Source organism: Tasmannia lanceolata, unplaced genomic scaffold (genome assembly GCF_043159265.1).
Source record: "Tasmannia lanceolata isolate RefF3 unplaced genomic scaffold, GAP_Taslan_0.1 ptg000023l, whole genome shotgun sequence".
In the NCBI taxonomy this organism is placed as follows: Eukaryota; Viridiplantae; Streptophyta; class Magnoliopsida; order Canellales; family Winteraceae; genus Tasmannia; species Tasmannia lanceolata.
In genome coordinates this window covers 3,346,292-3,358,975 of record NW_027518700.1, presented here as the reverse complement: position 1 = coordinate 3,358,975, position 12,684 = coordinate 3,346,292, and the positions used below count along the sequence as shown (strand labels likewise).

At 41.9% G+C, this 12,684-nt stretch overlaps 1 protein-coding gene across 1 annotated transcript in view; it reads right to left on the bottom strand.

Annotated features, from left to right (window-relative positions):
- LOC143856506 (sulfatase and phosphatidylinositolglycan class N domain-containing protein) overlaps window positions 1-3,004 on the bottom strand; it is a 39,090-nt gene extending 36,086 nt beyond the window's left edge. Inside the window, exons 1-5 of the mRNA XM_077366745.1 lie at window positions 2,734-3,004; window positions 2,175-2,415; window positions 1,319-1,697; window positions 891-938; window positions 80-251 (exon numbers count right to left, since the gene is read on the bottom strand). The gene's annotated coding sequence lies outside the window, so the exon portion shown is untranslated. The remainder of the gene's footprint in view (window positions 1-79; window positions 252-890; window positions 939-1,318; window positions 1,698-2,174; window positions 2,416-2,733) is intronic.
- Between the last annotated feature and the right edge of the window lie 9,680 nt (window positions 3,005-12,684).

Below are 12,684 nucleotides of genomic sequence, written 5' to 3'. Positions count from 1 at the left end.
AAGGAAATTCCAAGCAGAGCTTTGCCATGAATAGAATTCATAAACAGTAAAAAATCAATGGATTAGCAAGCTTAAGTACTTAAAATCATCAATGTGTGCAATGCTCCCCCTTCCCTTGTGGTGCAATGCTTGCGAGGAAGATCATGCAGGTCTACAGGCTCATTGCTAGAGAAAGAAGCAGTTCTATTCTGAATAGATGGCCCAGTACCTGTGTGATTCATGTCAAAGGGCTTCCTCTCAGTAACTTGTGACTGCATGACGGAGTACCAGCAAAGAAGACCACATTTGAAATCCCCATATGCATGGACAATGAACCAAAAGCAGAATCAACTGAATGTAGACTACAAAAGAAGTTTATATTATTTTTTATATTATTTTGTTAAAGAGCATTAGAAGTTGAAGCTCTTGTGCATGTTCACCCGCAAATATATTCCTTGTGATTGTAATTGTATCTTACTTGACATGAGAAGAACACATATGAGATGGGCTGGAAATAATAAAAATGAACACAGATCTAAGAGTTTTCTCACAATGGCTTCAAAGATAAGCACGCATTGAAATTAAAGGATTGCCCCAGAAATTTCAATGTACAATCATATTCGAGGAAATGACTCCGGGATATGAAATTTCCATGTACAATCATATTCATGGACATTTGGAGAAATCTATTTATCTGAGATATGCAACATTTGGAACAATTATATGCTTTCCAAATCTGTAGTGCACCACGTAGCACCTAAGTTTGTATTGACTTAACAGAAATGCCCACTTTGGATTGTTGACAAAGACAATAAAACTGGAAAAACTGACAAATGACATATATATCAATATCAAAATATGTTATAAAAATTTATAATCATTATATTATAAAAGATTTAGCGAAATAGTACCTACAAGAACCTTTGCTCTTCCCACCATCGCTTAATGGGCATGACTTCCTAGAAGATTGAGCAAGAAGAAAGTTAGCAATCAATCAAGGATTACACTCAATCTAACAAATTTTGATTAAAAAAAGTGGCACTCCTAAACTAATCATAAAGTTCCCATTGTTCACAAACTCATAAACGAGCATCCAATAGTATCAAATTCATCATCATAAACGCCAACAATTGGACTAAAAAAGGCAGTAATCAATCCTTGTGAAAGCTTCTACTTCGGCTCTAAATTCCTTTCCAGCCAATTCTCACAAGAAACATATGAAAATACAGTTCAAACATCAAAGGAGAACCAAATATTTTCAAATTGTATGAAGCATTCAAATTATCCCTGTTATGATCAATTAGAAAGTAAAGTGATTCGAGGTTGGCATAGAACTTACAGATTATTGAGCAGCTTTTTTACTGCCACTTCAGTTTCGTTAATCAGCCACCCCTTATAAACTATTCCATACCCACCCTCCCCAAGGAAATTCTCCTTCGAGAAACGATTAGTCACGAACTCAAGATCCCTCAAAGTAAACCAGTGACCCCATCCAAGATGTGAGAATTCAGGCAGACCAATCAAAGGTGACTAATACAAGTCCATATGAAGAAGATGATCCCCGCTTTGTCATGCTGATAAACCGAGCTGCATTGGTTGATATTATTAACATCACTTCATTTGCTCATACTCAAATGCACTAACAGCCCACAATTTCAGGTCAAAAAATGATGTCTTCCTTGATAATTCAACATTCAGAAAACCACCAGATGACATTTCTGAACGAGAATAGAACATGTATCAGGGACTTTTAAACTTGCCCACTATAAAACAAAACTAAAGCTTTAAAACCAAACCAATTGTCGCCTCAATGTCGGCATAGTTAGGATATACAACTGGAAATATTATTTCCAAATATGTAGAGAAATCTAGAACAATCCGGTTTTTAGACATGTTTTATAGATCTTCATATGCACAAAGATCTAACATAAAGATTATGGCTACAAACATTAATCTATACAACTGAAGTGCATATAGGGAAATAACGTTTCCCCCCTTTTTTATTTAGTCTACTGATTTTGGCACTACCATGTTTTAATAAATGCATAAACATGAATTATTTATTGGAGAGAATTTAACAAACTTTACATGTTTTTGAAGGGAATACTTTATAAAAATACAGAAAAATACTTTACATGAATGACAGAGGTTCCCACAATGGGGAGAACATGGTTAAAAAGAAAAGGAAATTATACCTTGAAAATTCTCCCAGACCCAACAAACAAAACCCATCTGTCATTTGATATGATTTAAGTTTTCAAAAGGCCATCGCTTAAACCCTTCATCTGATGTGGTTTGAGTCTGCAAACGGTGACAGACTTGGTGGCCAGGGACTACCTCAGGTGTTCTAATTCCAAAATGTCAGTGTCGAATCCCCTGCTGCAAAGGCTACTTTGCATATCCATCTGGGCTCTGAAAATAATGGAATAAAAATGCCTGCAATTTTCGAAGGATGATCAGAAATCAAGGAACAAAAGAAAACCAAATGCAAATGGAAGAGCGAGTTGAAGAAATCACACAGCATACACTGAAGGAATATTTGTGAATCACTAACAAAAAAGAGTGGATACTATATCTATCAGATTCTTATAAATAATTTTAAAAAAAAACAAGAAAGGGGTCGAGAGCATCTATGGGCTCGATTAAAGTAGGAATGTAATGGAAGGAAAAAATCAAGGAGGAGGTCTGGGGCAGAGAACTTCACTTGATAATTCAAAAGTTGGAAAATCATTTCTATTAAAGAAAAATGTATACCTTGTCCTTAATTTCTGTATGTGTTGTTGTCCAAGTAATCCCAATCAGAAGAAAAATGTACAAAACAAAAGAGATAAATGCCCAAGGAGAAGAAGATGTGGGACAATCTGTAAATGAAAAAAGAAATAGAAAATAAACACTCCAGCAAAAGTGACCAGAAGAAGGGTTTTGCTTGCTCTGGGAGAGAAGACGGAAAGAGGTTTTTTGTGTGAAAGAGAAGGCATAAAAAGGAAAGGATTTTGGCTGGAAATGACGCGTGGGTTATATGTGGTGACACATGCGAGATTCAAATTTGTTAAGGGACGGGTGGTGGGAGTAGCTAATCCAATTCAAAGATAACCGACGCGTGGGTTATCTGATGGGTTTGAGGGACAGGTGGTGGCAAAAAGCAAATCATGTGGAATGACCAACATACCCTGAAGTAATGAGACTTAATGGGAAGATTTTTTGAAGCAAGGGTAAGGAATTTCTGCAACAGATGGTTGACGAAATTTCAAAGGTTTAGGCTTTTAGAATAGTAAGGATTATGCAAAGACGGTTGGAAATTTTCGAAAAGGACTTGCTAGGCAATTTCACATAAAGCCATTTCGCAGCTGCTTTTTGCACGTGAGAGCAGCCACAAATGTTGACTTTTAGGCTGATTGTCTTAGTCATTTAATTCATCTGACAGCTGTTATATCAAGCAAAATCCCTTTCCGCCACGTAACCAGGTAAAGAGTACATTTGTTGAGCTACCAATGAAGTAATAACCCCTTAAAAAGGTTAAAGCAAGACCCGATTGAAAATGAATCGAATTATTGATTGTGTCATAGAGACCCTTATGCCCACGGCCCAATCGACCTCAGGAAGAGTATGTGCCTCTAAAAGATCTTTCATATTGTGCCCAATCCCGAAGTTAGTTCTATACATATAACCAGCAACACGAGAAAAAGAAATGCAGTAGCTAAATGATGATGAGCAATATCGATCAACCATAAACTTTGTGTTTGTGGATGGAATCCCCTGAGAAGGATTAGAATGGCAGTTCCTGCTCTTTGGGAGGTACCAAATAAATGACTACTGGAATCTAGGTTTTGGGCATAAAGATTCCACTGACCTATAAACAGTGGGCCCAACCCTTAGGGATACGGTAATACATCTAAGAAATTATTTCGCAATTGGCATGAGACCCGGGACCTCATATTAATAAGTATTTTATTGGATTGGCAACTTCAATTGAAATAATAATAAAGAATAAATGAAATGAATCTATTCATAAAGAATGAGAGATTGAAGAGAATGTTAACTATAGAATAAGAGCAGGTTGGTTGAAGTGGAAACTTGCCTCAGGAGTTATGTGTGACAGTAAAATCTCTACCAAGTTGAAGGGAAAGTTTTATAAGACAGCTGTGAGGCCAGCCATGTTGTACAGCTCGGAATGTTGGGCCACCAAGAAGCAGCATGTGCATAAGATGAGTGTACCAGAGATGCGAATGCTTAGATGGATGTGCGGCCACACAAGGTTAGATAGAATTAAAAATGAAGACATTCGTAAAAAGGTGGGGGTGGCACCAATTGAGGAGAAGATGAGAGAGCGCCGCTTAAGATGGTTTGGACATATCCAACGTAAGAGTAAAAATAGGATGCTCCGGTGATAAGAGGCGACTCGTGCCAAATTGATGGAGTAAAAAGAGGTTTGCTTTTTTAAAACCATTTAAAAGAGAGAGAGAGAGAGAGAGAGAGAGAGAGAGAGAGAGGTAGGGGCAGACCGAAAACAACTTGGGTAGAAACAGTGAGAAAAGATTTAATAGCTAGGAACATAACAGAAAACATGACCTTGGATAGGATAGAATGGAAGAAAATGATTCACATAGAAGAACCAAACCAGAACCAGGATTAGAATCGGGTAGATTCCTTTTACCTTCTTCATGAATTTTCTCTAAAAGATTCATTTAGCCGACCCCAGTCCCCAACTAGTTTGGAACAAAGGCTTTGTTGAGTTGAGTTGAGTAAATAAATAAAAATAAATCAATAAAAAAATGGGGCGAAATGATATAATAAAGAAAACTCTGTTTAATTTTGTTAGTCCTACCTATAAGAGGAGAGCATATGAAAAATGTAACCGATTCTTTCATTTCCTCGGGTCACTGGTCATCTGCCGGGAGTTTTGGGCAGGCCCCTATTTGGATTGCATAAATTTTGTGGAAATTTTTTTAAAGGAAAAATATTTCTAAAATGTCATGCTTTTTACACACCAAAAAGATAATTCAAACCAACCTATTCAACTTTTATTGGGGGACCTTTTATATATGAGAGGAATTCTAGACTGAAGGAAGCCCTTGCAAAAAAGAGGTGAAAGGGCTCCCCCATTGGTGTCAAACATGATAGTGATGTGCAGCCAATGGGGGAGCCCTTTCACCTCTTTTTTGCAAGGGCTCCCTTAAGTTTAGACTTCCTCTATTTATAATGGTATCTTTCTAAATTAACCATAATCATATCATTTCCCACAAAATCGAGGAAAGAAAAAAATATATCAAGAAAATTTTCTTCCATCATAAATATTTTTCTTGCAATCCAAACAAAGATTTGTGTTATGGGACGTGTTTCGAGCAAGGGGAAAGCTCCATCTCGTTGTGATCCTGCTGATCACCTGGTTTCTTGGTCATGGCTCCAGGCCGTTAATCTACTGGGGCACCACCAAGATGAGCTAGGCGGAGGCACATATAGCATGAGGGGGGCCATGGCCCCCCGATGACTAGCAAAATCCATTGCATGGCTGTACATGTATGATTGGCTAGTTTAGTGGGCATCCCTCCCCCCCCCCCCCCCCCCCCCCCCCCCTAATATAATGCATCAAACATGCAAACATATTGGGGCGCTGTTCTACATGGGATAGCAAACTTGGGTTCATTTATTTGAGTTGCTCTAGAGATCGGAGGGTTAGGATCATACTGCGGATATGATTTGTTGGGGTTTACAGCCTATTTACAATGTAGAGACACCATAAAAACTCGATTTATTTTATCCTTGAATGGGCTTGTTATCCTCTATTCAGTTAGAGAAAAGCCCAATGGGGAAGTGAGCCTCTAGCTCATTGGTCAAAGCTTGTTATCTATATTCACTTTGAGAAAAGCCCAACGGGGGATTGAGCCTCTTTAACCTTTATCGGTGGCACTTTGCACTTGTTTCGTTAAGGAGAATAAAAAAATGGAGATAGCATATGACATGATTTTGTCTCTCGAGTTGTCCCTTTCTGAGGATTGAAACACAAAAAAATCACTCAAATTCATACAGTCAAGGTTTTTATAGCTCTAATTGTTTTATCTCCCATGATTTGCATGAAATTCATTAGTGTCCTCCAAACTCTTCCATAGGCTTTCCTCTTGATTTTATGAAATTCATTAATGTCCTCCAAACTCTTACATAGGCTTTCCTCTTGATTTTACTCCTACGGATCTATTTAGATTGTAATTCATTGCTTGTAGTGAACTATCTCCATTATGATTCATTGTTTCTATTGATCCATCTATATCGGTCATGTGAGAGGAGAAACTATACACTGATTAACAAATAAAATTAAAAATTTAATTAAAATTGTTATGCTGAATATATTACTAAGAGTGCTGCAACGGAGACCCACTGGCTAATCGAGAGTGTAACCGTTCGGTTCCGTTTTTGGTTCCCAACTCGGTTACCATATCATTACTCTTATATTAAAATGTATAATGCTTGGAGTTATAAATGATGCGATTAGGTGCTCAACTATTGATGAAATCAAACTAAGACGACATGAAAGAATAACTTACAAGAAATATTCTAACCATCCATATTTCATATTTTTTACAAGATGGAAACTTAACCAGAAATATAATACAAATATGGGTTTTGTTAACGAGTGCCCGACCGTTAAATCTACACATTGTTTGAGAAAAAAAGGAGAAATTATATGATGCCCGACCGTGAAGTAGCGTCACGGTGGTACTTCAAAAGTACCACCTTTGATATTTGATCCAACAGCAACCTCTTAAAAAGTGTGCTGCTAGATCAAATATCAAGGGTTGTAGCTTTTTTATGCTACTTGGCAGTCGGGCATCATATAAAAACTCGAAAAAAAAAGACTCAAAAGCCATGTAAAATGCTTAATCCCTGTGAAAATACTTTCTTTCCTCACGATGATTTTCTGGTCTCGAGGTTTGGTGGCGTGTCAACCAATGTTTGGACTCCTAAATGGTCATGAGCTATGCGTAGACCCAGATGACACGCATTGAGCTTAGTGGCAACAAACAATTAAACTCCTCAATAGTCGTGAATTATGCTTAGCCCCATACGGCATGCTTTGAGATTGGTCATGTTGATGATAGTGACAACCAGCAGTTAGACTCTTCAATTGTAGTAAATTATTACTTGACACGTATGAGTTATGACACATCAATCCCTGTAAAATTTTATTACAAATATTTCACAACACTTACACTTTCATTACTTATGCCCTGTTCGTTTCAGATTGCATGGGACAGCCGATGGCGAGGGCCCCAACTGATTATGGCCAATAAGATCGGTTGGGGCCTTCGCCGTTGGCTGTCACAATCTGAAATGAACAGGGTCTTAAAAGGTGCATAATCGCTGGTAGGTGATCATCATCCTTCACATCTAACACCGCGTGGTTCACATCTAACACCACCGTATGTGATCTCTGCACTGGATTATGTGAAACTACCAGTAACTTCAAAAGTTAAGCTTTTGGAGAAAGGCGTTATTTATCTTTTATACTTTAACCTTCCGCCGCACATGTGACCCACTTGGCAAGCACGTGGCACATGTGGTCCCACTCTGGGCCGACCATCGCATGTGAATTTTTGCTATCCGGGAGGTTTGCGCTCGAGACATTTGGCTCTGATACCATGTAAAACTACCACTAATTCCGAGAGGCATTATTTATCTTTTGGACTTTAACAAATTATGATATTTTAATAATAAACTCATCTATGAATAACTAGTTTTGATCATTAATCTTTGGATAACATGTAATATATCAAAAAATTTAATTGTAAGGCTGACAACAATAGGCTTTTTTTGTATCCCCGGCCAGCATATTCATTTGAACAATATTTTTTAATATATACATCAAATTATAGGATAAAACACATTTTCTCTTCATTCATTTTTTGTGATACGAGACGTTATGAGATATAAACTAAAAGTTCAAAAAAGTTTTTCATTCACTTCTTCATTCACTTCCTTTCAAGATTCACGTGGTTGGTGCATATGAAATAATGATATATTATGGGAAAGGGCTTTGTTAACGAGTGCCCCAGAGTGCCCTGGGGCACTCGGGCACTCGTTAAGGTGCATTACAAATGTAAATCTACACATTGTTTGAGAAAAAAAGACTCAAAAGCTATGTAAAACTCTCAAGCCCTACGTAAATTTATTGGAAATTTACATTTTCAATGCACCTTAAGGAATGCCGGGGGGGGGGGGTGGGGTTTGTTAACAAAACCCTATGGAAAATAATGTCATATATGTACTCCCTTGTTTTGATAATGACACTGATCAACATTTCTGAGTAGCTCCCAACCATTTAAACTAATAAAGAGAAGAGGAAAGAGAGAGAGAGTAACAACTTCAGTAGGTATAAAGACGAAACTCCCTCAAAAACAAGGATTCAAAATAACTAAACAAGCAAACACAAACAACACTGACACAATTACAAACACCCTGTGTAAATGATAATGAAAAGCTCAAATCCTTCCTCCAATCACAAGAAATGAAAAAACAAAGAGGATAGTTCCGGCCACCGTGGACGGAAAACTGACGGAAATCCCTGCGGAAACCATCGGAGAAGGGCCCATGCCATTCATTCCTTCCATGGCTGAGACAGCCAACATCATAACGGCAAAACAAACAGTACTGAAGATAACGGCAGAGCTCGAAAAACCCATCTCTCTCTCTCTTGTGTTTGTGTAGTCTAAGCTACTTGATTATTATGTGAAAGCCGGTATTTATATGGGTGCTTATGGGTTGTGGTCGGTTTTCTTTGGTGCCCGAATGATCTGTTGCCAGCTTTTTAATACGGCCACCTCTATGTTTGTGTATGGCTTGTCTTTTTTGCACCACTCACACGTGTCGGTCTTTCATTTACTGAGAAGGAATATTAATGGAACTTATACCAAAGGGAGGAATGTTTTTTAGCAGTTGGATGACGAGAATACCGAGGGTGAGTCTCATTTGGCGTTTACACAGAGCAATGCTGTATTATTTGGCTGTATTGAATCAAGATGGTGAAGACAATGACCAAAGACAATTTGGGTAATGGTGAGCCCATGCACTACAAAAAAAAAAATCATGTTTGTTTGTTTTGGATTTTGAGAATATTCTGAGTCCAAGATTAGTTATTGGACTCAAAGCTACAAAATTTTGAGTCGAACAATCAGTTTTGGACTCGAATGGATTCTTAAAATCCAAAAGCCTTGTTTGTTTCAGATTTTGAGAACCAATTGTGAGTCCAAAACTGATTTGGACTCAAATTTATGTTTAATTTTGAGTCCAACAATCAGTCTTAGACTCACAATCAATTCTCAAAGTCAGAGCCAAAACAATCATGTAATTTTGAGTCCAGTGATCAGTTTTGTACTCAAAATTGAAGAATCCAAAAACAAATTGATGGGGTGTAAAGCTCCAGCCTCTCACAGGTCGCCACCTGTCCCAGAGTAGGTGAGCTCCAGCCTCTCACAGGCCGTCACCTGTCCCAGAGTAGGTGAGCTCCAGCCTCTCACAGGCCGTCACCTGTCCCAGAGTAGGTGAGCTCCTGCCTCTCACAGGCCGCCACCTGTCCAGGAGTAGGTGAACTCCAGCCTCTCACAGGCCGCCACCTGTCCAGGACACCTGTCCTGGACACCTCACCAGGTTTTTCCCTATAAATAGGGGTTCAAAGCTCAAACCAATGGGTAATATGAAAAACCCTCTCCACCCAAAACTCTTAAGACTAGCTCTGCACTCCTGCTCATACTGACTTGAGTGTCGAAGGGCCTGTCCGGAGTAAAACCCGGGTTGGTTTTCTGACCTCGCTTGCCTTGTGCAGGACTCAGCCCTCATAGCAGGACTCAGCCACTTCGCTCTCCTTCACTCCGGTCCCTCAGGACTCAGCTCCTCTGGTCATCCAGCTCAGCTCTTACGTCACTGTCTTACCTGTTACCGATTTTCGGTCTAACAGATTGGCGCCATCCGTGGGACCTCAGAACTAAAAGCCGTTCTCAGACATCTCACAAAAATGGCAGGGCGCAAGAGTGCGCGGATACCTACTGCACGGACTACCCAAACCGTGCTGCCCCGCAGGACCCGGAGCGAGCGAATCGCCTCGCTGGTAGTAGCAACTTCTACTACAGCCGAGCAGAGCTCTGCTCGCTCAGAACACCTGAATCCCCTGCCCACTCCGGAGCAAGGTCAAGCTCTATTTCAACAAATGACAGCTCTCGTTGGGCAGTACCAGCAACTGCTTCAGATACCTCCGCAACCTCCTCCAGAAGCTCCGCGATCTGTCCAAGAAAGGCCAGACATCCACAGGGGAGAGTCATCGCGCCATGAGGAGGATCGAACTCACCACTCCACCAGACAAGTCCATCACCCCACAGCGAGGCATGCCCGAACAGAGACTCACCGCCGTCAAAGGTTGCGGTCCCGCTCCGCACAAAGGCGCCTAGCTCATGAAGATCGTGCACCACCAGTGAAGTCCCGGCCTCGTCGTGGGAGTCCGGAGAGTCAGTCCGGCTTCGCGGCGAGCCAATCTGTGGGAAGAATAAGGTCCTTGGACCATAGAGCTGATCCGATGCTACAGAGAATGGAGGAGATGGACCACCGAATAGAGGAACTGGCAAGGGACCAGAGCCGGCCCGCCTCCAGGGCGTTTTCAAGCAGAACGCCGTTTACTGATGATGTCCTGGGTGCCTCAGCACCCAGAGGTTTAAAATGCCCGCCGTCCCGCAGTACGACGGGACTACTGACCCCGTGGACCATTTGGAGACATTCAGAACAATGATGCTCCTCCACGGCGCCTCCGACGGCTTCATTTGCAGAGCTTTTCCAACGACGCTAACTGGTGCGGCAAGAGACTGGTACTCCAGAATCAAACCGAACTCTGTCAGTAACTTCGATGATTTCGGAGAAGATCTGGTCCGTCACTTCATGAGTAGCCGCAGGCCGAGGAAAACAACAGCATCCCTGATGGCCTTGCGGCAGGACGACAATGAGCCCCTGAAAGTATTCGTCCGCCGCTTCAACAGGGAGGCACTTCAGGTGCCAAATCTAGATCCCTCAGCAGCTATGAATGCGCTCCTCGCGGGTGCCAGGTCTAATGATTTCCGTCGGGCTATAGCTCAACAAAATCCGCTCTCATTGACAGACCTCATGGCCGGGGCAGAGGAGTATATAACGGTGGAAGAAACACTGGCAGCTCTTAATTCAAATCGGAGGATAACCTTTGAAGAGAAAAATCCTCCCAAGCAGCGCAGGGAGGATAAACCTCGAAGAAGAGAGAAGTCCCCACTTCCGCAAAGAAGAGAAGAGAACTTCACATCTCTCAACACCTCCAGAAAACATATATTGGCTGCGATCGGCGAAGAGGAATTCGTGAAGTGGCCTGCTAGAATGATCTCCAAAGGAAACAGGAAAGATCCATCAAAATACTGTCGGTTCTATAAGGACCACGGTCACGACACAGATGAGTGTTGGCAGCTCAAAGAGGAAATTGAACAGCTGATCGGCCGGGGTTATTTGAAAAAGTATATTCGAACTGACAGCCGCAAGCAAGAGCGCAGGGAAAAGAGCCCCCAAGGCCGCAGCCCTCGAAGATCACAGCCGCCCCCTGCTCGGAACAAATCCTCTCAGCCGGCCAGTACGCAGCCAGAGGCACCACGATCTCAGCCAAGGGGGGTCATTGGTACAATCATGGGTGGACCTGCCGCTGGGGGCACTTCCTCCGCTGCTCGCAAAGCGTATGCACGACGGATCAACGCCGTGCACACGACCAGCAAGAAGACAAGAACGGAGAATGAGATCTCCTTCTCAGATGCAGATTTGGACAACCTCATACTGCCTCACGATGATGCACTGGTGGTAACCATGCTCGTCGCCAACTAGGAAGTAAAGAAAATCCTCGTAGACAATGGGAGTTCGGCGGATATCTTATACTATCACGCCTTTCAGAAGATGATGATAGGTGACGACCGCCTGAAGCCGGCAAGCTCAGACCTGTTTGGCTTCTCCGAAGAGGTTGTGAAAGTAGAGGGGCAGATTGAGCTCCCAGTCCTTGTCGGAGAGCCACCTTGCCAAGCGTTCGCCATGGTCAATTTCCTGGTAGTAAGGGCCACTTCGGTCTATAATGCTATCTTAGGGCGGCCTGGCCAGAACCTGATCCGTGCGGTCGCTTCAGCGTATCACCAGAAAATGAAGTTCATAACGCCAAACGGCGTGGGAGAAGTTCGAGGAGACCAACCTCAGTCCAGGGAGTGCTATGCAATGGCACTCAAAGGCAAAAATGCAGTGGAATCACTGCCAATCGAACTACTCGATGTATGGGATGAACTCAGGGGGACTCAACCCGCTGAAGACCTCATCTCCATCCCACTATGCCCAGAAGATAGTGAGAAAGTCACTCTGATCGGTTCCTCTCTCAGCAGCAGCATTCAGCACCAGTTCACTGAGTTTCTCCAAGACAATGCAGATGTCTTTGCATGGGTTCCTGCTGATATGCCCGGCATTGATCCAGAGATCAGTACGCACAGGCTTGGTGTTGATTCAACCTGTAGACCAGTTAAGCAGAAGAGGATGCATTTCGCTTTTGAAAGGCGATAGGTAATAAAAGAAGAAGTGGAGAGGCTTCTGAAGGCTGACTTCATTCGCGAGATTCGATATCTGGACTGGCTGGCAAATGTAGTCCTAGTCAAGAAGACAAACAGAAAATGGAGGACCTGCGTC